Source organism: Chelonia mydas, chromosome 1 (assembly GCF_015237465.2).
Source record: "Chelonia mydas isolate rCheMyd1 chromosome 1, rCheMyd1.pri.v2, whole genome shotgun sequence".
NCBI classification, from domain to species: Eukaryota; Metazoa; Chordata; order Testudines; family Cheloniidae; genus Chelonia; species Chelonia mydas.
The window spans coordinates 27,216,279-27,244,155 of record NC_057849.1 but is presented as its reverse complement, the minus strand read 5'-3'; the positions used below and the strand labels follow the sequence as shown (position 1 = coordinate 27,244,155).

The following is a 27,877-nucleotide window of genomic DNA, read 5'->3' as shown; positions in this document are numbered from 1 at the left end:
ATAAGATAATGACCTGCTTCTATGTTCTGCAACAAAGCTACCTTCTGTTATAAGTAAGCTAATAAAGGCCATGCACTGTAACTGACTTGCACAGCTGAACAAATCTAGGTACAACTTGATCTACAACAGCTAATGCTCAAAAGCCCCATGTGACTCCATATATTGTTGCTATGAAACAGCGTTTCTCAAACTGGGGTCCATGGACCTCTGGGGGTCCCCGGGCCTCGCTGATAAACTCCTCCTCCTCCCTGTATCTCCCGGAGACTACTGAAGCCAAACCGGGAGATTTTAGCCACTAGAAGTCCGGCGGTGCAGCAGGCCTAAGGCAGGCTACGTACCTGTCCTGGCTCCGCAGCGCGCCCAGAAGCGGCCGGCATGTCCCTGCAGCCCCTGGGCAGAGGCAGGGGGGTCTCTGTGTGCTGCCCCCACCACGAGCGCCAATTCCGCAGCTCTCATTGGCCGGGAACTGCGGCCAGTGGGAGCTGCGGGAGTGGTGCCTGCGGGCAAGGGCAGAGCGTGGAGACCCTCTGACCCCACTGCCAGAGAAATGTGCTGGTCACTTTCAGGAGCCGCCCGAGGTAAGGATCCTCAAGGAATCCATTTTGAAGCACTTGGAGGAGAGGAAGGTGATCAGGAACAGTCAACATAGATTCACCAAGGGTAAGTCATGCCTGACCAACCTGATTGCCTTCTATGATGAGATAACAGGCTCTGTGGGTATTGGGAAAGTGATGAACCTGCTATATCTTGACTTTAGCAAAACTTTTGATACGGTCTTCCATAATTTTCTTGCCAGCAAGTTAAACAAGTATGGATTGGATGAATGGACTATAAGGTGGATAGAAAACTGGCTAGATCATAGGGCTCAATGAGTAGTGATCAATGGCTCGATGTCTAGCTGGCAACCGATATCAAGCGGAGTGCCCCAGGGGTCTGTTTTGGGGCCGGTTTTATTCAGCGTCTTCATTAATGATCTGTATGATGGGATGGATTGCACCCTCAGCAAGTTCGCAGATGACACTAAGCTGTGGGGAGAGATAGATATGCTGGAGGGTAGGGATAGGGTCCAGAGTGACCTAGACAAATTGGAGGATTGGGCTAAAAGAAATCTGATGAGGTTCAACAAGGACAAGTGCAGAGTCTTGCACTTAGGATGGAAGAATCCCATGCACTGCTACAGGCTTACAACACTCCTGCTAGTACATCCCAGAATGTTGTTTCCCTTTTTTTACAGTATTACATTGTTGACTCAAATTTAGTTTGTGATCCACTATAATCCCCAGATCCTTTTCTGCTGTACTCCTTCATTGGCAGTCATTTCCCATTTTGTATTTTTGGAATTGATTATTCCTCTCTAAGTGTAGTATTTTTTCATATGTCCTGCTTGAATTTCATCCTGTTTATTTCAGATCATTTGTCAAAATCAAATCTAGAACAGCTTCTCTCCTAGTTTTTTATAATCATAATAAACAAACACATAAATTGTCCTTAGGAATTGTTTTAGTCCAAATAATTGTCCTTCTGCATGATATCAAAATTATAAGTGATGCACAGAAAATAAATAATTGATAAGACTAACATGAGCACAGTGCTTGATATCAACATAAAGTAGGAATATATATGGAAATTGGTAACTAATGTGTAGGATGGCTTTTTTAAATTAACTGAATGTGACTCTTCAAGTTGTTTAAAACAAATAGGACCACAAGTCCTAGAAATACTAAACCCTAAGAAAACAATTGGAGAGGCCTCTAAAAATATTAAATGCTGGAGAAATCATACATAAATTATTCTAAATTAGAATGAAAATTCAACCAATACTTTGCATTTAGGTAAGTCCTCTTTTAGTGCCCTTCACATACTGAGGTAGGGAAATGTGCTATTCCCAGTCATAATTAAGTCAACATGAATTACTGCAGAAAGTAATTATTTTCTTTTATTACTGCTGAATAAGGCTTCATTTCTAAAGCAAAGAGCTCTTCAAAAAGAATTGCCATATGAGCATAAGAGCTGAATAGAATAATATTGCTATGGTTTAGCAAGGATTTGATTTGGGCTGTACTGTGGGTATAGCAGGCTACTCTACTTCTTGTAGTGTCAAACTAGTATCACTCCTACTCTAATTGAGATTTTTCTCTATTGAAGTGTTGTTCTTATTGATGGGTGGCTGGGAGGAATTTTGCATAGTGTTTAACATTTAACAAAAAATAAAATCAAGGGAAATGTTACATTAATTTGGAAATCACATGATCTCCTTTGGAAAGTTGTTTGATAGCGGGCCCCCCCTCTATTGAGGATGCTTTGGCCCCACCTCTCACATGCTTCATCCTGGTCTTTGTGATCTGCCTAGTCCCAGAGGAATGCAGCTGTCACAGCAGATCATAGATTGAAATTTGGTCTTTGATGTAACTGGGACTTGATCCAATAATTGCTTTGAAAATTGGGACCAAGACCGTAAACTGGCATTGGAAGCTGACTGGGAACCAGTGGAGTGATTTGAATATGGGCGTGATTTGCTTCTGGTGGTCTAAGCCATGAAGATGGCTGCCAGCCACCCTGTACCTGCAGAAGTCTGTGCATCATCTTCACATTCAGCTTATGATATAAGCAGTAACAGTAATCCAGTCTGGCATTGACAAATACATGGATTACTGTGTCTAAAACCTGGTCTGGGAGGAAGGCATCAAGTATCTTAGAAAGCTGGAAGGAAAAGCAGGCATTTTTGAAAACTGATGCAGCCTGGTAATCGAAGCTCAGGGATGAGTCAAGCAGGATTCCAAGCCTTCACGCAGCTTTAACAAATGGGGGCTTTATGACTTTGATGTAAGGTGGAGACAATGCCTTCGCCAGTTCTTTGAAGCAGTTCCCCTTTCTGACCAGCATTACTTCAGTTTTGCCTAGATACAGCTTGTGCCAGCTGCTCTTCATCCAAGAGCTAATTTCTGTAGGCCTTCTGACATTTTAGTACTGGTGGTGGTCCAGCAGAGTGAACATGGCCAGAGGGACACAGGTCTTTTAGCTCCACTAGAGCTTTCTCTGTGCTGTGGCTTGGTCTGAACCCTGATTTGGAGGCATTTAGGATGTTGGCTATTGTCACATGTTGTTGGAGCATAGTGGTTACTGTAAGAGATATGGCAGTTTCCCAGGGCTGCCCAGAGGATTCAGGGGGCCTGGAGCAAAGCAATTTCGCCCCGCCCCCTTCCCTGTCTCAGACCTCAGACGTCAGACATTCTCACTGGGTCCCCTGTGGGTCCCAGGGCCTGGGACAAATTGCCCCACTTGCGTGCCCTCTTCCCCCCCCCCCCCCCCGGGGGGGGCAGCTGTGCAGTTTCCTGTCATATCCTTGAGAGACCTAATTGAATTAAATTTAAGTATCTTTTGACAGATGTGAGATCTGGGGGTTCAAATTACTATACTGAACAATTTGTCAAACAAGAATGGATTTCTGGAACAAAAAGCGTTAAGTGGTTTTCCTGGGGAATATCCAGGGAGAAGTGACTGCAAATTCCCTCTAGATTTGCAAAATTCCTTTTGAAGCTACACTTTGAGGAGTGGGTCTTTGTCTGCTGATCCCCTGTTACATGAGGCTAAGTTCAAAAGCCCAAGCTGTATAAAGGAAAGACTGAACTACTCATGATTGTTCTGGTTCTGAGTCTGAGACAGTTATGAACTTGTAATCATGGGGAAAACCAATCATGGGTTTTGAAGGATTGTCGCCTACCAGAGATGGAGGTTATAGTTGGGATGACTTTTGGTAAGCTCTTTAGTATGCTTGCTTAACTTCATTACCCAGAAAGATAATGGAGCAAATAATCAAACAATCAATTTGTAAGTACCTATAAAATAGTAAGGTGATTGTGACAGGGTGTGCATATTCTGCACTGGGCTGGAAGGCGTTAACCCCACACTATGGGCGGAGGAATTTCCACCCCTCAGACTGTACTGGGCATGCTCCAAGTGCTATGCTAGTATAAAAGGGAGCAGCCCAGTTCAGTCTGGGCTGACTGCCGGAGAGGAGGCTCCAGCTGAGGAGCCATCACAACCCTTGCCTGCGGGAGCCGAAGGTCCCGAGATCGGACAGGAGATCTGTGGCCAGTGGAGCCTCAGGGAATTATCTGGACTGAGGAGACTGGAGACTCCAATGCCCCCATTGACTGCAGCTTGAGGAAGCGCGGTAGGAGGTGACCCAGGGCAGGTGAACGAGTGGTATCTCCCACCCATGTGAGATCAGCATGTTTTGGTGGGATTCCTTGCTGACCCAGTGGCAGACCACTCCATCACTGTTAGGGCCCTGGGTTGGGTCTCAGTGGAGTCGGGTGGGTCCGGGCCCCCCTAAGCGGACCGCTTCCTTCCTTGGGTATTGGCCATGCCACACAGCCCTGTACCTGAGGGTGACCACATGGACTCTGGCCGTTAGGCCATGCTACCCCACACTTGAGGGCCGCAGTATTGACTCTGGCCACTAGGCCACACTGCCCTGAACTCAGGGGCTACTGTATTGACTTTGGCTATTAAGCCACGCTACCCCACACTTGAGGGCCGCAGTATTGACTCTGGCCACTAGGCCACGCTGCCCTGAACTCAGGGGCTACTGTATTGACTTTGGCTATTAAGCCACGCTACCCCGCACTTGAGGACCGTGGTATTGACACTGGCCAGTAGGCCACACTCCCCTGAACTCAGGGGCTATGGTATTGACTCTGGTCGCTAGGCTAGGCTGCCCTGAACTCAAGGACCACTGCTTTGACTCTGACCCTTGGACAGGGGTGAAAGTAAGTTAAAGGACTTACGGTACACCGGAGTCCTGAGCAGGGGGAGTGGCCTCAACCAGAAGAGGTGTGGCCTTAACCAGAAGAGGCAGGGCCTTAAATCCCCGGGCCCTTTAAATCTTGATTTAAAGGGCCAGGGCTCCAGCTGCGGTAGTGGCGGCTAGGAGCCCAGGGCCCTTTAAATCACCCCCGAGCTACCAGCTGCAGAGGTGGCTGGGAACCCCATGGCTCGGGGGTGATTTAAAGGGCCCAGAGCTCCAGCTGCATGGAGCTCCGGGCCCTTTAAATCATTGAGGAGCCCTGGGGGGCTCCCAGCTGCCACCGCTATCCCGGGGCTCTGGGCTCTGGCAGAGCTTTAAAGGGCCTGGGGCTCTGCTGTGGTAGCGGCTGCCGGAGCCCCGAGCACTTTAAATCCCCGCCCGAGCCCTGGGGTAGCGGCAGCTGGGCTCCATTGGGGATTTAAAGGGCTCCGGGGCTCCAGCCGCTACTACCGCCCTGGCCCTTTAAATCCACTTTGGAGCCCCGCCGCCGCTACCCCAGGGCTTCGGCAGCTGGGCTCCATTGGGGATTTAAAGGGCTCCGGGGCTCCAGCCGCTACTACCGCCCTGGCCCTTTAAATCCACTTCGGAGCCCCGCCGCCGCTACCCCAGGGCTTCGGCAGCAGGGCTTTTGCGGGGATTTAAAGGCCCGGGGAGGTAGCGGCGGCTGGAGCTCTGGGGCCCTTTAAATTCCCGCCAGAGCCCTGTCGCCACTACCCCAGGGCTCGGGCAGCAGGGCACAGGCGGAGATTTAAAGGGTTTGGGGCTCCAGCAGCTGCTGCCGCGCCGGCCCTTTAAATCCCCTCCGGAGCCCTGCCGCCGCTACCCTAGGGCTTCAGCAGCAGGGCTCAGGTAGGAATTTAAAGGGCCCCAGGGGGGCAGCGGCGGCTGGAGCTCCGGGACCCTTTAAATCCCTGCCAGAGCCCCGCTGCCACTACCCCAGGGCTCGGGCAGCAGGGCTCAGGCGGGGATTTAAAGGGCCCCAGGGGGGGTGTAGCAGTGGCTGGAGCTCCAGGGCCCTTTAAATCTTCACCTGAGCCCTGCTGCCGAAGCCCTGGGGTAGCGGCGGCGGGGATTTAAAGGGCCGTGGCGGTAGTGGGGGCTGGAGCTCTGGGGCCCTTTAAATCCCTGCCGCAGCCCCGCCGCTGCTGCTACCCCAGGGCTTTAAATTGCCCTCTGGGAAAGCAGGTTCCGGTACGGCGCACCGGCTCTTACTGGTACGCCATACCGGGGCGTACCGGCTTACTTTCATCTCTGCCCTTGGACCTCATCATGGTGAGTCACAAGACAGTCTGGGTAGACAGTAACCGCGGTGTCAGCACACCCACTATCCATCCCGACAGGAGGCAGGGTGTGCATACACCGTCACAGTGATAAAATAGATTTTTTCAAGAGAAAATCATATCATACCAACCTACTATCTTTCTTGGAGAGGGTAACAAGCCTTTTCATTGGGATAAGCACTAGATGTGATATATCTCAAACTTAGTAAGGCTTGTGATACTGTCTCACATGACGTTCTCATAAAGAATCTGGGGAAATATAGCCCGGACAAACCTACTATAAGCTGGGTGCAAAACTGGTTGGAAAACAGTACTCAGAGAGTAGTTATCAATGATTCACAGTCAAGCTGGAAGGGCATGTTGAGTGGGATCCTACAGGAATCTATCCTGGGTCCAGTTCAATTCAGTATCTTCATAAATGATTTGGATAATGGCATAGAGAGTATGCTAATAAAGTTTGGAGATGATACCAAGCTTGGGGAGGTCAGATTGCAAGTGCTTTTGAGGACAGGATTAAAATTCAAAATGATCTTGACAAACTGGAGAAATGGTCTGAAATAAATAGGATGAAATTCAAGAAGGACATATGCAAAGTACTACACTTAGAGAGGAATTCCACAAACACAAAATGGGAGATGACTGCCTAGGAAGGAGTACTGCAGAAAGGGATCTGGGGGGTTATAGTGGATCACAAACTAAATTTGAGTCAACAATGTAATACTGTAAAAAAAGGGAAACATCATTCTGGGAAGTATTAGCAGGAGTGTTGTAAGCAAGATGCGAGAAGTAATTTTTCCGCTCTACTCCGTGCTGCTTAGGCATCAACTGGAGTATTATGTCCAGTTCTGGGTGCCACATTTCAGGAAAGATGTGGATAAATTGGAGAAGGTCCAGAGGAAAGCAACAAAAATGGTTCAAGGTGCAGAAAACATAACCTTTGAGAAAAGATTGAAAAAATTGAGTGGAGAAGAGAAGACAGAGGGGGGACCTGATAACAGTCTTCAGGTGCATAAAATGTGATTATTAAGAGGAGGGTGATAAACTGTAGTTTTTATCAACTGGGGATTGGGCAAGAAGTAATGGGCTTAAATTGCAGCATGGAAGATTTAGGTTAGATATTAGGAAAAACTTCCTAATTGTAAGGGTAGTTAAGTACTGAAACAAATTACCTACAGAGGCTGTGGAATCTCCATCATGGGAGGTTTTTAAGAGCAGGTTAGACAATCACCTGTCAGGGATGGTCGGGATAATACTTAGTCCTGCTCAGTGCAGAGGCCTGGACTGTACGACCTATCGAGGTCCCTTCCCAGGCCCACATTTCCATGATTCCATGTAGGGTTTTTTAAAATTGTTTTTAATATGTTTTCTCTGCAATGCTTTCACCTTAAGAATAAATGTGCTTTCTTGTTAGCTGTGTGATAACTTATAACTGCAGACCATCATGCTGTTCATAGCCTCTGGAGAGAAAGCAGAGCACGTACTCAGGCGTGTTGAGTCAGTGTGACTTTTTGGGACTATCACACTGTAAACAGTGAGCTTTGCAGCCTGGAAAACTCCTGTTTGGTGGGAGAGAAAGAGAGAGAGAGACAGGTTTCTGTCCAAGAAAGGTGATAACTGAGGAACTGGGAGCTTAAAGCTGATGCTTGTGGTGGACTACAGAGGGGGAATACAGATGCAGTTGACCTGAACTGTGAAAGTTACTACTTTCCTGTGTCCCCAACTAACAGCGCTTTTCCAGTAAAAGTGTCTAATGTAGACCAGGTCTGAGTTACAATGTGATGAGTTAAACATGGCACAGGCTTTGAAGGTGAATTTTCTCTCTCTTATCATAGTTAATTTTTTTTAATTATAATTGTACAAAAGGAAGGTGAAAACAAAAGATGCCAACTATTTTGTTTCTGTACCCATTGGTACCATGTACCACTTTTTCGACTGATGTCATAGCTATAGGAAATATGTTGAAATACACCCAGACTTGAAGTATTTTTAAAGCAATATGACAAGTATTTGAAGTGTGAATATGGTTGACTATCAAATAATATCAAAGTAAAAAAATTTTGGTAGTCAAAAACCAGTTATGTGCTTTTTGGTGGTTGTGATTGCTTGGGAGGATTAACGAAACCAAACATGAATAGAAATATCTTCATGAAATGTTTGGTTAATTTTTAGATTTATATAGTGTTAGGAGCCCATTATCCTACAGTCGGTATGAGAAGACATATGTGGCTAATTGTTTCCTGATGCTAATACAATATAGGTCTCCTCCTACTGATTTTAAATGTTAGCAATGTCGTACAGTACTATTTATGCAAAGTCCCCTAGAAGTTTCCTGTCTGTCAGAATCACATATAATTTACTAGAGAGACAAGGTGGATCTCTTTTAAAAGATATATAACCTCACCCACCTTGTCTGTCTAATATCCTGAGGCCGACATGGCTACAACAACACTGCATATAATTTGCTGGCAGCCATTGGGGGTGCATAGGATTTGGCGTTCCTATTTCTTTGATACAATGTGGATGGGGTCATGGTGTGATCCAGAAGATTTTAAACTCCACCCCCCAATCAATACCTTTAGAAGATAGGAAGGGAACACCAAACCTCTTCCTGGGCTCTTCAAGAACCCATCATGCCCCTTTATCTTCTAGGAGATCGGCAAGATGTCTGAACCCCCTCTCCTCTTCTGAATTCTCCTGGAGACAACCTTAAGGGTTGTCATACTCATACTCAATATTCTGCAGCAAAAGAGAGATTTCCATAAGGGATTTCCCTAGCTTAGACACCACCCTACCCAAATTTAAAGGACAAGTCCGGCATGTGAATGTAGCAATTTAGTCCCACTGCTAGCAAAGAATAGGGATGAGGGCAAGCTGCTTGCAATCTACCTTCTCACCCTGTGCTCAGTCTAGCAGAGGGAAGAGGGACCCCCCCCCCCCTCACCCGCCTTCCCAAGAAAGCTGTTGAGAGGGGAATGGAAGTAAAAGTTAAACAGCCTTCTTACCCAGGAGATGATTCAAAGTGTGTGTGTTAGGAGGGGTTATTAGCATTCTGCTGTTCTCTGTTGTTGCTGCAGTGTTGTAGAAATGTGTTTGATAAGTCAGTGTGTTAGGTTGGTTGGTAATGCTAGATTTACAGTTTCTGTTCAACCTTAATTCTGTCCCTTGAACATATAAATTACAAGACAGTCTTTAATCACATGATGATATACTATTTTTTCCATAATACCCTTGACTCACTCAGTGCACAATGGTTGCTGAATGGCAGAACTGAGGTTGAATGGGCAAACATAAACCAGGTATTTCCTCACTTTTGAATGCTTAACTTTGCAACTTAAATAATATTTTTAATGGATTTTCTTTGGTACATAAGTGCTTAATGCTTACCTTGAGTGCGTCCTCTCTATTTTATTTGATATCCGTTAATGAAAAAAACAACAACTAGCCAATGTGCTTTCCCATTAACTTAAAATGGGTGAGCCTAGTCTATTAAAAATAAAATATAGCTGCAGAGAGAACATTGCAACTTTAATGTTCTTTTAAAGGGTGTGTGGTTTTTTGTGTGTTAAAATGTAATCTTGAATATAGGAGAAAAAAACTGTGTGAATGTGGTTTATTTTTTTAAGAGAAGAACTATATGAAGGACTATGATGTAAAACTGTAGAATACTTTTGAAGTGAGTCGGTTTGTAGAAATTTATTCAGTAACATTAGCCTGGGGGAGGAGGGGGAGGGATTAACACATTAAACCACTTTGCTTCCCTTTGAATTAGGCTGAAATTGCAGATTTAATAAATTAATACTCTATAACTCACTGCTTTGGTTTGGCCGGGTTTAACTGTGTGAAATTATTTGTCCTGATTGTATATATTTCTATTTATTGAATTAAACAATAAGCTACTGATATGGCAGGGATAAGGAAGTAGGGAGATGTAAAAATCCTGCATAATGTTATAGTACATGGAAACTTTAAAAAATACTTTTAATATTAAGAGACTTATCCAGGAAAAAGATGGACAATTTGAATAAATAGCTATAGCAAAAATCTCAGATCTTTATATAGAAGATGGATTACTTACTTACTAATTACTAAGCAAGAAAAGACTGGAATTAATAACACATGCCAAATGATATTACTCTCAAATTCAATGTCTACAAGAGATCTTGGTGAAGAATCTTCAATAGTCATGGGAAACATTTTAGATGATTTACTAAAATCTGTATGAGTGAAATTGCCCTAAGCCTAAAAAATGTCTGATTGAATGCTAATTACTCTCAGAACCCCATTGCTCCTGAAACAAGCTAAATGTTTTTAAAGCACTTGTGTAGTATCAGAAACGTATGTGCCGCTTTACAAAACTGAATGGCAACGGCCATGTCTTCACCAACAAGTACTGACTTTTCCTGCTGCTAATGTCATAAGCAGACATGGCATTAGGTTGAATGAGTTTCTCTCAGCTGCCAGAAAGATGACAAAAATGGATAATGAGAAGGTGAGGGAACGGAGTGAAAACAAGATTTAAAAAACAAAAATTACAGGAAAATAGGCCAAGATTAGTGTAAAATGGAAACTGGCCCTCATTTCTTTCACCCAGTGAAATCTGTGAAACCAGCCTCACTTTAAAATGAAATGATACAGTGGGTGATTGGTATATTTAGAGCAATTTCTAATAATTGAACTAAAGTGGTGTGCTTAAAGGAATAAAAAGATACCATGTTGCATGGGTCTGATTAATAAAAGGCACTGCAGATAAACAGGATTTCCTGGGAGAAAGTAGGTTTAGTTATCAAACTATCGCAAGTCTGTAAGGAACTAAAAAAGTATTTGGAAATTCAAATGTTCAGGAGATATGCTTTGTCTGTGATTACAGAAATAACATCTTTTTCACATTTAGATGGATCATGCTTATTACAGGCTGCAGCTTATAAATATTCTTCTGTGGAGCTGTCCCCTTTTAGAGCATGCGTCTTTACCCTTTCCTACAAATGTTAAGATTGCACAAACGCAGTCTTCATCCCCTTGTCCGATAGTTGCCTTTTGCTGCAGGGCCATACATATCAGTTGATTGAGGGCAGGAGGGGGGAGACATTTTGGGCCACATTTTGAAGAGATCTTAGCACCCCATGGTTCTCATTTCACCATTTAAATAAGTGGCCAGATTTTTGAAAATGTTCAGCCCCCAGCAGCACTTACTGCTTTCAGTGGGAGTTGATGGTTACGGAGCACCTTTGAAAATCAGACCACTTCATTTATATGCCTATATGGGAGCTTAACGCTTATGAAAATCTATCCCCAGCTGTGGGTTCATCAGATCATTCTCAAATGTTAATCAATAAATATATTAGCTGAAGGCCTCATGCACTCCATGCCTAATGGAATTATTCTTTCGAAAGCTGACTAGTAATCATGTGTCAAACATCAGTGGAGGACACTAACTTTATCAGAACTAAAAATAGAGATATAAAAAGAAAGACCAATGCTGTATTTTTACACATGGGAAGTCTTTGGCTTTATGGTGGTATGATTATTTATAGATTTAGTTAAACAAAAATTTCCTGTATTTCACTAGCTGGATCCTTTTGGATGCAGAACTCTCCACAGTGATCTTTGGATGCATCACCACAGCTTTATATAGGGCCTTCCACTCACAAATTGTTGCTACTGAAGACCGTGACAACTCCAGGTGCTTCACCTTCAAGAATAAGTCATGCCTTCTCTCTGTTGCCATTTATCTAGCAAGTATGCATCAGGGTTTTTATATTTGTATATAAAGCCTTGTAAAATATATGACAGTTTGCTTCAGGGCACTATTACTTAATGCTCCACAATAGCATTTAAGATGGGTAATATTGGAACTGCTAACTCGTCTATGTTCTCATCTAGGATGGAAATCAGGGCTTTCTCTGAAAAAGGGTTTGCAATTCTAGAATGCTCTCTCCTTGTTTATACATTTACAGTATCCTTTACAACAAGGCTCAAACAATTGTTTACTCCTTAACAGCATCAAAACAATTTATAATTTACAAAGTATCTGGAATGTACTAGGTGACTTTCTAAGAAGTAGACATTGTCCACTTCCTTCTTTCTGTACAAACTCCCATGTCAGAAGAGTTGGACAGTTTGTCTGTGCTGGATGGGATGGCTTCAGAATCCTGAAAGGTGTCTAGCAGTGGCATCTCTCTGTTGGGCTAACCTTTCTTTTGTCTAGTTGTGGGACCCTGTAAGGTTTATAATCTAAATAGACAAAGGACAGCAGGTTGGATACATAAGAAGCAGATGACCGAATAGTACTGTTAAACATATATCATACCTATTATTTATTAAAGAAAAAAATAAAAATTGCTTACTACTCTACAAAACTTTCTGATGCTATTTGGAAGTGATGTAGAATCAGAGGACAGGAGCTTCTTGACGCCATATTCCTAAAGAAAGCTAAGACAATTGCCCAGAAACAAGGATTGAAACACTCACAGACCAGTAGTTTGGAAGTTGACGTTAGATGCATTCAGAGACAATTTTTTAACAGTGAGAGTAATCAACCATTGGAACAGTTTATCTAGGGATGCAGTGGATTTTCCATTACTTGATGTCTTTAAATCAAGACTGGATATCATTCTAACAGTTATGGTATAGCTCAAGCAGAAATTATGGCTTTGATGAAGAGATTATTGGGTGAAGTTCTTTAGCCAGTGTTATGCAGCAGGTCAGACTAGATGATCATGATTAGATGGTCCCTTTTGGCTTTAAAATCTATGAATCTAAGAGTCAAATGAATCATGAAGTTTGATGATTGCAGCCCATAGTGTAAGATTAGATATTTATTCTCACTGATGTTTAATTAATTGACATCAAAGCCTTGTCAATAAAATACTATGGGGAACATCAAAAGCACTCTTAGCATAATCACAAGCTTCTTTCGTTTCTTTGGAATTGTCTCGCTATAGGAAGATAGATATCTGTCAAGGTAAGTAAATGTGATGTTGAGAGGATGGCTTTTGTTTTATGACCCATCTCCTGCCTTCTCTCCTTTGAAATCCCACCTCAAGGCTTCTTCTACTGAGAACTCTACAAAACTGACTGTGGCAACGGGAAACAGACTTGGGAAAACAGACTAGGGAAAAGTCTGTTTCTCTTTACATTTTATAATTTTTTTTGGTATCAGAATTTGCAAAGTCACATCCTGCCCATGGGAAAAGGCTTTCTGTGTTTGGTCTTTTTAAAGTGTAAGCTCCATAGGGTACAGATGCTGCTGCCTTTCATGTTTGTATAGTGTCTAGCACATTGTGGTCACTGTAAGAATGGCAATAGTGATGAAAGTATTCAGCATGACTTCTTTAAAGACTGGCAACTCTAGCTATAAATCACTGATAAACCATTTTCTAATATTTTTTTCATCTTTTTAAAATGGTGGTTTGGCCATGATGATCATATGTTAAAAAAACGGTGGTTGGCTAAAAGACCTCTCACAATGCCATTCTGACACAATAATTTTTCAGAGTAAAATTGTGCTTAACAGTAAAGCTAGGTTCTTATAAGCTTGTGCGTTATGACTGGTAAGATTCTGCATTTGGAACTTCATTAACAGTTTGCTGAAGATAATGTCAATCCAGCTCATTCTTTCAGAGGTGTGCTGGTTTGGCAAGGCTAACAAAGTTAAAAAATATCAGAGGGGTAGCCGTGTTAGTATAGATCTGTAAAAGCGGCAAAGAGTCCTGTGGCACCTTATAGACTAACAGATGTATTGGAGCATAAGCTTTCATGGGTGAATACCCACTTCATCAGATGCATGTAGTGGAAATTTCCAGAGGCAGGTATAAATATGCAAGCAAGAATCAGGCTAGGGAAAGCAGTTTCTCCTCCCTTGGTGTTCAATCAGAAGAGGGCCTCACACTCCCTGATTGAACTAACCTCATTATCCCTAGCCTGATTCTTGCTTGCATATTTATACCTGCCTCTGGAAATTTCCACTACATGCATCCGACGAAGTGGGTATTCACCCACAAAAGCTTATGCTCCAATACGTCTGTTAGCCTGTAAGGTGCCACAGGACTCTGCTGCCTTTAAAGTTAAAAAAGTAGTAAAAATGTATTTTTGTCAATAAACTTTGTAGATATGTCTCTGGAAAAACACAGAGGTGAAGTCTATTTAATAATAAGAAGTTGCCATTAGTCAATTTTCTGACAATGTCCACATTTTAATTTAAAAAAACAATCTATCCTTACGAGTGAGCAATTTTCCTTGCAAACTTACATATTGTGAAGATGGCTGGTGCAACTGTTACTCGCCAGAAAAGGATTCTTTAATTGCTCATTATGCAAAAGTGTGTGTTCTAGTTAGCATTCACAGTTTTAACCTCAGTCTAATTTAGCTGTACACAGTGGCTTCTAGCAAAACATCTGCAGGAGAAGTGATAAAGTTCTATTGGAACTGTGATATTTGTATGAAAAAAACCCCAAATGACTCGGTCCCAATGCTGAAAGGCGTCAGATAAACTGAGAACAATAAAATTGGAAAATAAGGAAAATAAGTTGTCTGCATCTGAGCAGTAAATGCAAATCTATAGTTCAGCCCTGAGAACTTGTGGAAAGGCTTGTCACTAGAAACATTGAAAACAAGTAATTTTCTTTTTGGTTCACTGGCTTGTCTTGGTCTAGACACTCTTTCGATTTGTCTGTCTTGCACAGTGTTGCTCAACCTTTCTCCCAATTAAAGGACATCAGTGATCATTTACAGGTTAAATGTGGTCAAAGAAGGAAGGGCTTCAGCCAGTATTCTTTGGAGAGCTGACAAGAGCACATTCAAATTCTGTGCTGTATGAAAAAACCACAGGATGGTAATAAGCACTTCAAGAATCACTTAAGTCCTTTTTTGATAGCGCAGAGCATTGTTGTGTGCAAGGGTAGTAAGAGTTAGTCCAGGGCAGCCTAAATTTTGATGCCGATTGTTGGCCATTAAGAAATAGGAAGTCAAGGAAATATTTGCTATTGCTGTCCTATTATGCATGGAACAGCCTTCATGAATTACACAAGGCCACTACACTCTCCTTCAAATACCCCATCTCTGCTCTGTCTCCTACAGAAAGATAAGTCAACCAATAATAGCCTGGTTGTGCATCATTTGGGATAGTTGATTATATTTCATTTTTTAAAAATTAAGATGATTTGGATCCTGTCAAGTTATTGCGCTTCTGTGTCACTATGTGTTCTTATTTTCATTACCCTTCTGCCTTCCCTCTTTTTCTTCCTCATACTCAAATTCCCTCACACTGTGGTAATCCTCATCTCTTCCTTCACATCCCCTTTGGTCTTCTGGAATGGTGCAAAGCAGAAGTAGCAGGGTCAAAGATCTGGTCCCCATATATTAAATCCACTGCAAATAGCATAAAACACATAGCATGAGAAAGGGGATATTGAGAAAGAGCACACTGGTTAAGGTGATTCTTAAAAATATATATTTTTTTTCATTTGAGCAAGGTAGAAATCATTCACACATACACAGAGAGAGAGCTTTTTTTCAAAGAAATACTTGAATTTTCACTATTTGCTGATGAGACTGTGATCTGGTAGCAGAGATCCTTACAAATCATAAACAAAATTTCAACCCTCCACTGTGAGCAAATTATTCTCCTGTCCTATTCCCAATGTCTGCAAACCTAAGGGGTTAAGCATATCTGTCCTTTAGTCCTTCCAATTTTGACAGAAGTTCTTTGGTATTAATAAGGAGATGTTTGGTCTATTTTCGTATCAGTTTCATCTGCCAAAATTTTGCCAGTTTTTCTTAAAAACAGCACAGTTGTTTCTTCATTCTAGATGAAAGCCGATCTTTTAAAAGATACAGAACAAAGCCGCATCTACTAACGTATTTGCCAGTAGCAATCTCTGTTGATAAGTCAGTAAATGTTCTGGGTAGAAATCAATGTAAGACAAAAGATAATTCTTCTGCCTTTGCCTTCTTTTGGTAACAAATATAATAAAATCATAGTTAATGTTTGCACTTGGATCTATCACTAGGCTTGGGTCCAGAACTTTATATTAGTTTATTTTGCTGGAATATAAAGCATGATTTTTCATTTATTATTTTATGATTATATAGTGCTTTTGATATATGTGGTGAAATAATGTTAAGCATCCAAAAAATGTAAGTATGAATCTAAATTTAAATACACAGGTAAGCTTAATTATCCAGATTTAAACATATTCATCTGTCTAAAATCAAGCAGGGAGGTATATGAATCAAAGGGGATATGAAGTTGGCATGCTGGACTTTCTGTTAAGTTACATACTCTTTATACTTCTTTATTATTCCTTTTGAACAATATGGTGATTCCCTATCTCTCTGAAAAATGGAAAGGGGGCGGGGGAGGGTGAGATAATTGTATAGGTAACTGCTGCAATTTAGCTGCTTCAAAATAGAGAATAAAGATGTTATATAATTACAAAAATAAAATCTAAGCTTCTAATATTTTAAAATCACGCTATAAAAGCTTAATACTCTTGTCCCATAGAGAATTTGTAAGGGATTAAAATAAATTATTGATGGACATGAAAATCCCAGGTTTCAGAGTGGTAGCCGTGTTCGTCTGTATCAGCAAAAAAAAAGAGGTGTACTTGTGGCACCTTAGAGACTAACAAATTTATTTGGGCATAAGCTTTCGTGGGCTAAAACCCACTTCATCGGATGCATGCAGTGGAAAATACAGTAGGAAGATATGTATACACAGAGAACATGAAAAAACGGGTGTTGCCATACCAACTATAACGAGACCAATCAATTAAGGTGGGCTATTATCAGCAGGAGAAAAAAACTTTTGTAGTGATAATCAGGATGGCCCATTTCAAACAGTTAACAAGAAGGTGTGAGTAACAGAATTGGCAGGACTCAGAGGCAGGACTAAACTCAGTTTTCCCAAGTTTTACTGTAGTACCCTAACCCCTGGACCAGCCTCTTATAAATGCACATTGTGCTTTTGAAAATTTGGGGAATGCATCTGTGTCCAGTTGTAAATTACATTTGATTTATTAACATGATTTGCAACAGTCATTGTGAATCAGAGCCTCAATTTTGTAGAAGAAACTTTTCACTATGCCTGGAAAGGCATGACCAGGCAATCAAGCATTGAATGGCGTTCATCTGCTTGAACTCTGGAGTGTCCGGGCCATCGTATTGAATTCTGGTCCACCAGGTCCTTAGGCAGCATCCTTAGCCGCTGCACCACAGCGGTGTATTGAACTGCTGCCCCTGACCAATAGCCTTATTGCTAAAGGCCTACAGGCCCACAGCAGCCAGGCCCCTGATTGGATGGACAGGCAGCACTCTCATTGGGTACGTGGACTATCTAAAGGCCCCAACAGGAAGAGGCAGCTGTCTAAGCAACAGAACAGTGCCTGCTAGTTGCTGCTTAGACTGCCTTGCCTGCTACCTTCCATGACCCTACCTTGTTGTCTCACCCACCTGTACTTCCCCAACCCACTGACCTGGCCCCTTTGGATTGGATTGTCCAGCTCCTGACACCTGAGAGAACTCCAACCATTGTCCGGGACTGCGTTTGATATAGATTGACCTGCCAGCTACCCAAGCACCCGCACAACTTGACTACTGCTCTGGACAACACCCTAGCCCTCCTCAGCCACCAGACGTTACATGGAGTTTCTGCCCACAAGGGCCGTTGCCTTTGTCCTTCCAACACAAGAAATGCCTCAGAAATGTGGCAGAAGGTAGAAGTACACAACAGGAAGATGAATGCACTTCACCAGCTTTATTTGAGAAGAATCTTTGGAATTCATTTGAGCAATCGTGTAACCAATGTGGAAGTGTTGTGCCACATGGGTCAGCGGACTGTGGATTAGATAATCAGACAGAGATGGCAACAGTGGTTTGGCCATGGGCTACCCTGTAGCAGAAGTACAAGGTTTGTCTTAGATTGGATTCCACTTGGAGGGAAGCGAAAGCATGGAGGACAAAGTATGGCCTATTGCAGGACAATCAAAAAGGAAGTTACCATCATGGAAACAACTTCTGATGGAGACTAACATCTTGCTCTGAACAGATAGCAGTGGGAAAAATGGGTTGCCTTTTGTGCCACTAGGGCCAGAAGAGTCTAAGTAAGCCATTTCCTTTGAATGGACTCTCTCTTCATATAAGCCTCTTTGGCGAGAAGAGGATGGAAGGTCTGGGATTCTGCCCCTGTCCTCCATGGCCTGATTATATGGCTGGGACACCTGCAGTTTCTTCACCTAATCACCTGTCCCAGAGGGGACAGAGACTGGTTTAAAAGGCGTGCTTCTCCAAACCAAGGGGAACCATTTCATCACCAAAATTGGAGACCCCCAAAAAAGGAGTGGAGACAGGAGGGACCTTCCCTCCCTTATTGACTTGGACCAACCTCAGAGACTCACAAAAGAGGGTGAGGCCAGACTAAGGCGGAGAGGAGCCCTGCCCCCGCACAGTGCTCACTGCACAGTCAGGTCCCTAATTGTGTACAGGAGTAGGCTTGTTTTCCATAGATCTGTAACTCTCTTGTATTTTTCTTTTAAGAATAAAAGTTGTGTGTAAGAAATTTCTTTTCCAAGCCTTGCTTTCTTGCCATGAGGTTGCTGAGGGTATAACTAGGAAAACCAGAGCCCACACAGGCAGGAGAACTCTGGAGGGGAAGTGTCTAAGCAACTGGGGACTTGGGAGAGCTGAGGCATTGGTTCCAAGGTATAGACAGCCAGACTGCAGGTTTCTACTGCAGAAGGGGTGTGAGACACAGGGTCTGTGCTTGGGAATTGATCCTGACTGAGCCCAAGCAGGAACAGTGATCCAGACCCAGGGAACGTAGCAGCATGTGGGATTCAGCAGTTGGATCCCATCAGAACAGACTGGTATCCATTCAGAGAGCAGAACTGGAACAGGTTGTGAGAGTGCTGTCAAAAAATATGTGCACATGCAAAATGGGTAAATGCATATGCAGACAGGCACTGATGGATGCTGTTGCCCATGACAATTTGTGTTAGCAAAAGTGCATTTCTGTGAGCCTACCCTTTATCCTCTCATCTGAAAATAAAGCCTTAAATTCATTATCTTGCATGTTTCATTTGGAGATTAACAGCCGGGTTATGTGATCTGGTTCCACACACTGCCAAATGCTTCCACACAGGGGCAAATGCTTTGCGACATAACTCGAACTGAGTCTCACCCTCACAGAATATGGCCCTTATATTTTACAGTTGGGTGTCTCAAACATCTGAGAGCTAGTTTAGAAGTGTAGACCTAGATGTCTGAGAGCTAATTCCTTGGACAATAAGACATTGTCCAGCAATATACAAACAAACTCTACTTATTACTCAGATAATTAAAATTTGGAGATCTTAAATGCCAGTTCCATTAGCCTCTGCTCTTGGGGGAGATATTACTGGGTCGTCCAGACATACTTTCAAGTTCTTGTCCTGATTCATGTCCCTTAGTGGTAAGGGTATATTAGAAGCATCCAAAGCTAATCAATTTTCTTGTGTACAGTCATTTGGAGTGTTGTAATCTAGTTTTCAACCACGTTGAAGCAAAGAGACCCTGCCGGCTATGGTTGTGAACAATTTGTTCCTGTATTGGCAGTGGTATATTAGCTGCCATTGTGATGCTGAACATTTCTGTTGCATTTGATACTTCATATTGTGCAAACCAGCTGATTCATTTGGAATCTATTATATAGGCTTGACAAGAACTGCACCTGTTTGGTTTGGATCATGTTCATCCAATCATCTATAATCTCTGTTTCTGTTTGTTAAATTTTGCTCTCTTTCCAGTTTCTTCCGGCATCCTATAGGGTTCTGTTTTGGATCTGTTATTATCTAGCATTTGCCTGGCTCCTGTGGGTGACATGTCATGGATTAGCATTCCATTCTTTTGCAGATAACGCTCAGATTTATTTAAAGATCATTCCTTACTGTTTTTGTTCATTTCTGTCTCTCGGATGTTGCCCGGCCACAGTCATTAAATTCCATTTAGTCCAGTTTGTCCATAGTATTTATAGGGCACTGATCACTTAAGAACAGTCATTCCCAAATTTTTATTTTGACCATCTCTTGCAGTGGATTGATACCGACTTCTGCAATGTCTTGGCACATTGATGCTCAGATGGAGAGGCACAACTTGAAAGTAGGTTATGAGGAGGCATCTGGAGGATTGCAGCGCACCAACAAAGAGTTCAAGAAAATACCTACGTCTCTAAGACCCATTGAAAACCCACGTTAGGGGAAAGAAGGAACACTTTGCTCCTTCCTCTTCCTCCAGACAAGAATGTCTGCTGCTTCTGTCCCCACCCACAATCCAGTTTTACAGAAGCCCCTCAGCTCTCCTCTCCTCCTGTCTGCATACTGTTGAGTTTCAGGACAGACGGAAGTGATGCTTCAATAGCCTTGTACCCTTATGTACACGCACCATGAGTTTCATTTTGGGTTGGTCTGGTTTTGGGTCAAAGCCACATGTAACAACCAGGTTACACACAGATTCCCCCTAAGTATCGTAAGCTGTTACCAGATCTCAGAAGTGATCAATACAGCCCTTTTCCCATAGCTCTCAAATCAGTTTATGGACGTGTGTGTGGCTCAACCTTGTGAAAACTCAGTGGACATGCTCCCTGACCAACCAGTGTATTGTCTTCTGGGGAGTTGAGGATCGGGGAGAAGCTAAAAACAAGGGGCAGGGGAAATGAGAAAGAGTGAAGTATAGAAAACAAAGAAAATACAGGTTTAAATACTCTCAGAGAAAATGAGAGAGAAAAAGAAGGCGGAAAAAAGCAAACCTTGTCTGAAAAGGCGGAGAGGAGCCTTGCCCCCACACAGTGCTCACTGCACAGTCAGGTCCCTAATTTGCTGTGTTGCTATCTGAACTCACTCTGACTAAGCAAGGGGTTGGAACTGTTCCCAAGCCACCAAAGTGGCCAAGAAAAAGTCAAATTAAAATGTAACAAGAGTATGAATCTCCTACCAGTCCTTCATCAAATAATTCGGATGAAGCACAGATCCTTTTTCTAGGTTCCTGAATTTCAGGTTCTGGTCATTGTAGGGCTGTATTATCAATTTGATCAGAGGGGTGTGCGAGGTTTGGGAGCCAGTGCAAGAACACAGAGACTTCTGAGGTTCCCATTGTCCTAAGACAGTGGCTCTCAACCTTTCCAGATGACTGTACCCCTTTCAGGAGTCTGATTTGTTGTGCATACCCCGAAGTTTCACCTCACTTAAAAACTACTTGCTTACAAAATCAGACATAAAAATACAGAAGTGTCCCAGCACACTATTACTGAAACATTGCTTACTTTCTCATTTTTACCATATAATTATAAAATAAATCCATTTGAATGTAAATATTGTACTTACATATCAGCGTATAGTATATAGAGCAGTATCAACAAGTCATTGTATAAAATATTAATTTGTAGTGACTTTGCTAGTGCTTTTTATATAGCCTGTTGTAAAACTAAAAAAATATCTAGCTGAGTTGATGTCCCCCCGGAAGATCTCTACGTACCCCCAGGGGTACATGTACCCCTGGTTGAGAACCACTGTTCTAAGACACCAGTCCTCCTGCTACTTTCTCCCATAGTGCAGGGGAAGAATCCTTTGGAAACTAGGCAAGACAAAACTCACCGAATTTCTTGCCCATATATGAGTAGCCTGTGTGTACGAGTTATAGTGGCCCTTAGAGTACGGAAAGATTTTGATATCAAGTAACTAGTGCTCTCTACAGTGATATGGTACTTCAAATGTCACCCCTCCCCCCAAAAAACTTTGTTTCAGTACTAGAAAACGTCGTCTTTCAATGTTGAATTTCACAGGTTAGGAAAAAAAAGCGCTCTAAATCTGGATTATACTCTATGGTGCTGAAGTTAGAAAAGACACAACAACTGTTTCTGCTGAATTAAGCCCTGTGTGATTACTGTGTATTTACACTTAAATACTGTATAATCAGATAGCAATTATGTCTTACAGATCAAATGGTAATTACTTTGAGTCTCCATTTAACTCCATCTCTTCCCAGTCATCCTCGTGCATGAAATAGCTGAAAATTACAATGTAATAGTAGGGTTTATTTTCTTCTATGTGAATTCTCATGCTTACCATGCAACAGTGAATTTACATTTTCCAATTTAAATTCCTGATTTATACTTCTTTTAAAAAATAAAAAATGCATTTTCCCAGCTATGGGCCTGATCCAAAGCCAATTGAGATCAATGAAAAGACACCATTGATTGTACTGGATTTTGGGTCAGGCCACAGATGTGACTGTTTACAGATTCTATGTCATAATATTGGTGGCTAAGTCTGGAATCAGGAAGAATCTCCATAGAGGAATGGGAGAAAGGTGGATCCCTGGTAGAAGAGAAGAAAGATAGCAAAATAGACAAGGATGCAAAAGATGTTAAATGTCCTGGAATAACAGGGAAGAGATATAGAGGAAGTGAGATGGAATATGTTGAAGAAAAGATATTAATATATTTTAGTAGCTACTATAAATAAATACACCCAAATTGTGCCTGAGTATAATTCCATCTAGAAATTTCAGTGAAATTAACAAACCACTCAAGCTTGCTTTTCATGATATGTATAACTTAAACTGATAGCTCTGCAGCCTTATTATCTACTATTGAGTGGTCATAATTCTATCTTATTTATAGCCTTTCAGAAAAATGTTTCTAACTATGGTCCCATTACTGAAATCAGATGCATGCAGCTAGACACACCTATTGGTGGGGTTCCACGCAGGCACAGTGGTCCTATAATGTCAGTATTTCTAATATAGCCCGCAACTAAACATTTGAATGAAGCCTGGTGTTCCTTTTGAAAATATTAGTGTGTGTGATTTGTAATGAAGTCTTACATGTTTATAGCTGGCTTCAGGACAAAAAGATTGTGGTTCTCTGAACAGACAGAGCTACTTAGTAATTTGTGATATGACAGCAGATTCTAGGAATGTATGTAATTGATTTAAATTCAAGAGTAAACTATGTTTATCCCCAAAATATTTTATTTAAGCAGTGAAGTTTTAAAAATGATGTCCAGGTTCAATAACTGCATACAGAGGCTGCGACAGGAGGTTATTTTAAATATACCAGTGGTTTTAACAGAACAAAATCACTTTAGTTTTTTCATATGAAGTATAATAGCACACTATATATTTTCTTGAAGGTATATTTTGGTGCAGTTGTACATGCAAGCTTAACTTTGTCATTGACTGACTTGAGTGCTGACCCATGTTCTCGCAACATAATTTTATGATGGAATAAGGTCTAGTAATGGAAGAATTAAATATTGATTCTGAAATTGGAAATCAGACAAGATTTCCAGGAAACTGTTACATAAATGTTATGAATACTATTGGTCATTCTTAAATTGCGTGTACTGCCACTGTGAATTTTTAGTACCACTAAAATTGATTCCCTGTGATTGCTGCTTGTTTGTAAAGTAGATTAATTACAGTAGCATTTCTATAGCCTTTAAACAAAAGCCCTTTTATTTGCCGTTTATTTCAGATGTTTTTTGTTAAGAGCAAAATAGTACATTCTGTTTGAGTATAATTTCACATCCTACATGGATGTGATCATTCATGGAGGGGGGAAAAGTGTTTTATAAACATTTATTATTAGTGTAATGCTGGTAATTGGTCTGGACTTTTTTTTGCCAGTATAACTGCATCTACCCTAGAGATTTTGCTTGCATAGCTATGGTGGTTGAGGTGTGATCCCTCCACCCCATAATAGTAACCGACATAGCTATGCTAGCAAAGTGAGAGTGGTCACTTTGGATGAGCTATTACCAGCAGGAGAGTGAGTTTGTGTGTGTGGTTTTTGGAGGGGGGTGGGGGGGGGGGTGAGAAAACCTGGATTTGTGCTGGAAATGGCCCACCTTGATTATCATACACATTTTAAAGAGAGTGGTCACTTTGGATGGGCTATTACCAGCGGCAGAGTGAGTTTGGGTGGGGGGGGCGTGGAGGGTGAGAAAACCTGGATTTGTGCTGGAAATGGCCCAACTTGATGATCGCTTTAGATAAGCTATTACCAGCAGGAGAGTGGGGTGGGAGGAGGTATTGTTTCATGGTCTCTGTGTATATAATGTCTTCTGCAGTTTCCACAGTATGCATCCGATGAAGTGAGCTGTAGCTCACGAAAGCTCATGCTCAAATAAATTGGTTAGTCTCTAAGGTGCCACAAGTACTCCTTTTCTTTTTGCGAATACAGACTAACACGGCTGTTACTCTGAAACCTGTCATTGAATTACAAAGAATCTCTTAACAAATTAAGTACTTGTCAAACAAACTGGATTTTTTTTTTTTTTTTTTTTTTTTGCTATCCCTGCTCTCTGTGAATAGTCTTCCCTATTCTCTCTCCCCTCCTCCCAACATGTATGGTTTCAGTTACTGAGAAATATTAAATACAACAGTGATACTGGCTGTTTTGTCCCGGAACTCCCCTGTAAGTATTGGTCACTAAGCCGGCAATGTATATTCATGCTGAGCCAATTTTTTTTCTTCCTGCCATCCTTATTTCCTGCCACCTACTTCCCTGTCCAAGTGTTCTCAAGAGAGACCTAATTATCAGTTGCTTTTGAGGTCTGGAGAATTACTACTAATTACCATAGATATGACTCATTACAAATGACACATTTTTTGCTGTTATGATCTTGCAGTGCAATAAATCCCTCTTCGTTGGTTCGTTACCTGAATAGCTCAGGATCTAGAGACAAAGGGGCATTCTCAACTCATTTACAGAGAATCTGCTTATTGCAGATAGTTAAAAGTAGGATGTCCTGGGTAGTCTTAGCTATCATATTAATAAAATATAGATTTTTATGTGACTAATTATTCTGATACTCATAGCGTCTGCCTTTCAGTGTCACACATATATTATGTTACAGCAACACAAAACACCTTAAAATCAGTGAATAATGGTTGAGTTTTTGCCTTCTGATTCAGAGTCTCTCTGATATATACAAAAGCCAAGTAAAGGGAAATGTGCAGCATTGTAAGGCTGTAATAGCTATAATCACCCTGGGAGAGGGTTAAATGCTTACATGGTCAAGTTAATCAAGGCACACTCGGTTCTCTCTCCTCAAATCAGATTTCCCAAAGTTAATCCTGTTCAATTTAACATAAATGGCTTAAATGGCTGATCCTTTTCTAAGACGGCTGTTTGTATCACTCTTCATCTCTTCATATGGCTGATTAATAATAACAAAATAATAATTATTATTATAATTAGATGTGACTGTCTCAGTCTTCACTACAAAGGTTAATGGTGACCAGATACTCAACACAATTAATATGAACAACAAGGGGGAAAGAAGAATGCAAACCAAAATAGAGAAAGAACAGGTTAAAACTTTTAGATAAATTAGACATATTCAAGTCAGCAGGGCCTGATGAAATTCGTCATAGGTTTACTGAAGAAACTAGCTAAAATAATCTCAGAACTGTTAGCAATTTTCTTGGAGAACTCATGGAGGATGGGTGAGGTCCCAGAGGACTGGAGAAGGATAAACATAGTACCTATCTTTAAAATGGGAAACAAAAGAGGACCTGGGGAATTATAGACCAGTCAGCCCAACTTTAATATGTGGGGAGATACTGGAACCATCAATTTATAAGAACCTAGAGAATTAATAGAGTTATAAGGAATAGCCAGCATGTATTTGTAAAAAAACAAATCATGCCAAACCAATCTAATTTCCTTCTCTGACAGGTTACTGACCTAGTGGACAAGGGAAAGCAGTTGATGTGATATATCCTGATTTTGACACAGTCCCACATGACTGTCTCATAAGCAAGCTAGTGAAATGCTGTCTAAATGAAATTACCATAAGGTGGGTGCACAATTGGTTGAAAGACCATACCCAAAGAGTAGTTATCAATGATTCACTGTCAAAATTGGAGGGTATATTTAATGGAGTTCTGTAGGGGTCATGCCTGGGTCCAGTACATCTCAATATTTCCATTAATGACTTGGATAATATAGAGATGAGTATATATAAATTTACAGATGACATCAGGCTGGGAGGGCTGCAAGCACGATGGAAGACAGGATTAGAATTCAAAACGACTTTGACAAATTGGAGAATTGGTCTGAAATCAACAAGATAAAATTCAGTAAAACAAGTGCAAAATTCTTCACTTGGGAAGCGAAAATCAAATGCACAACTGTGCAAGTGATTTTCGATGCCTCAAGTTTTGGGTGCTCAACACACACCTCATAGGGTCCTGATTTTCAGAAACTGCTGGGCACCACCCTCTAAAATCCGCTTAATTTAAAATGGATCAATCTGAGCACCCAAAATCATTAATCATCTTTGAAAATCCTGGCCATTGAACATAATGTAGTATTCATAACATGGATAATTTATAAAATCATATTCAGTCTTTTGAGTCCAAATTCTCAGTTGAACCCTTTCGAAATGTATTTATCCACAATAATTATCTAAATGGATTTTCTCGTCTACGGTCCCAGTCAGTTTCCTTATATCACTGAATTAGTAATTTTCTTAGCTTCTTCTTTTTGCCTTTCCCCCCCCACACACTTGCCTGGTGCCTTTCATGAAGGATCCCAAAACTCTTTGCAAAAAATTAAACCTTTCAACACTCCTGTGAGTTACCAATGGGTAATACCAGTGATTTTTTTTTAAAATGAAGAAGTCCCATGTTGAAATTGCTCAAACAGTGTAGCCAGAAACTTACTGAAATAACTGTAGTAGCATTTGTGTTCTACATAATTTTTCCCTCTGTTGCACCAGTGTTTTATCTTAAAAATCAAATGTGATGCAGTAGAATTAATTTTTCATTTAACTGGGAATGTGTGACTCAAGCTCGAAAGAAGCCTATTAAGCTATGGAGTATTAGAGATGTCGTTTCTAACATAAGTGCAGTGAAATATATCAAAACATGTTCTTATTCTGTAAAAACCTGGGGGTATATCCTCAGCTGATGTACATTGACATAGTTCCATTGACTTCAGGGGTGCTACAAACATTTATCCCAACTGAAGATCTGCGTTCATGAGTCTTTGAGTAATCCATCATGGTACTTAAATGTTCATCCTTTGAAAGGTAATGGCCTATCGAGGAGCTCTCTAAGCTATTAGAAATGTATAACAATACGATTAATTTCTAGATCACCACCAAGACATTTCTGTTTCTGTACAACAAAATCAAACATAAAATAAAACTATAATCAAAGCTATCCCACTGTTCAAAAAAACCCACCACCTCAAAAGTGATTAAAACATGAGGAGTGCAGGTGGGTATCTGTTACAAGAAAGGGCCAAACAAAGGAATGAAGGTGGAATAGGTAATAAATATGGAGGACAACAATTGTCAGACGAAACATTCCTGGGAGCAGAGACATTTTTAAGGTAGTGTTTTTGAAAATGGACTGGGAGGAACAGAGATGAAATTTAGTGAGAGGATGTGTTTCATATCCAAGCCATTCCTTCTGAGCGGACACTGAACTTGCACAATCCACAAGGAAGAGACATATAGTTGCGTATTATTTGCATATTAATGATGCTTGACACCTATTTAGAGGCAGTATCTATAAGAAGCTTTTCACGAACATTGAACAACGTGTGAGAAAGAGTGATCTTGGACAGGAATTGCATTAAAAATCCCTCGGTGAATACCCACAATTGTCCTTCACCACTGACCGACTCTAGGTATTCCTGGTACTCAAGACCTATCATAAGTTCCTAATCACCTTAGCTTACAAGTGGAATTATAATTGCTGATTTATGTATCAAATAGCAAACTGTCACACAGAAAATTTGTAG

The 27,877-nt window shown here is 41.4% G+C and overlaps 1 protein-coding gene and 1 long non-coding RNA gene across 2 annotated transcripts in view; one reads left to right on the top strand and one right to left on the bottom strand.

The window, feature by feature from the left end:
- SLC36A4 (solute carrier family 36 member 4) overlaps positions 1-27,877 on the top strand; it is a 232,567-nt gene that overhangs the window by 115,828 nt on the left and 88,862 nt on the right. The window lies entirely within an intron of this gene.
- Positions 1,226-22,212, bottom strand: LOC122462964. The gene is made up of 3 exons (XR_006285881.1): positions 22,201-22,212; positions 19,397-19,401; positions 1,226-1,396 (listed from the first exon to the last, which is right to left on the bottom strand). It is a non-coding gene; the product is annotated as an uncharacterized LOC122462964 (long non-coding RNA).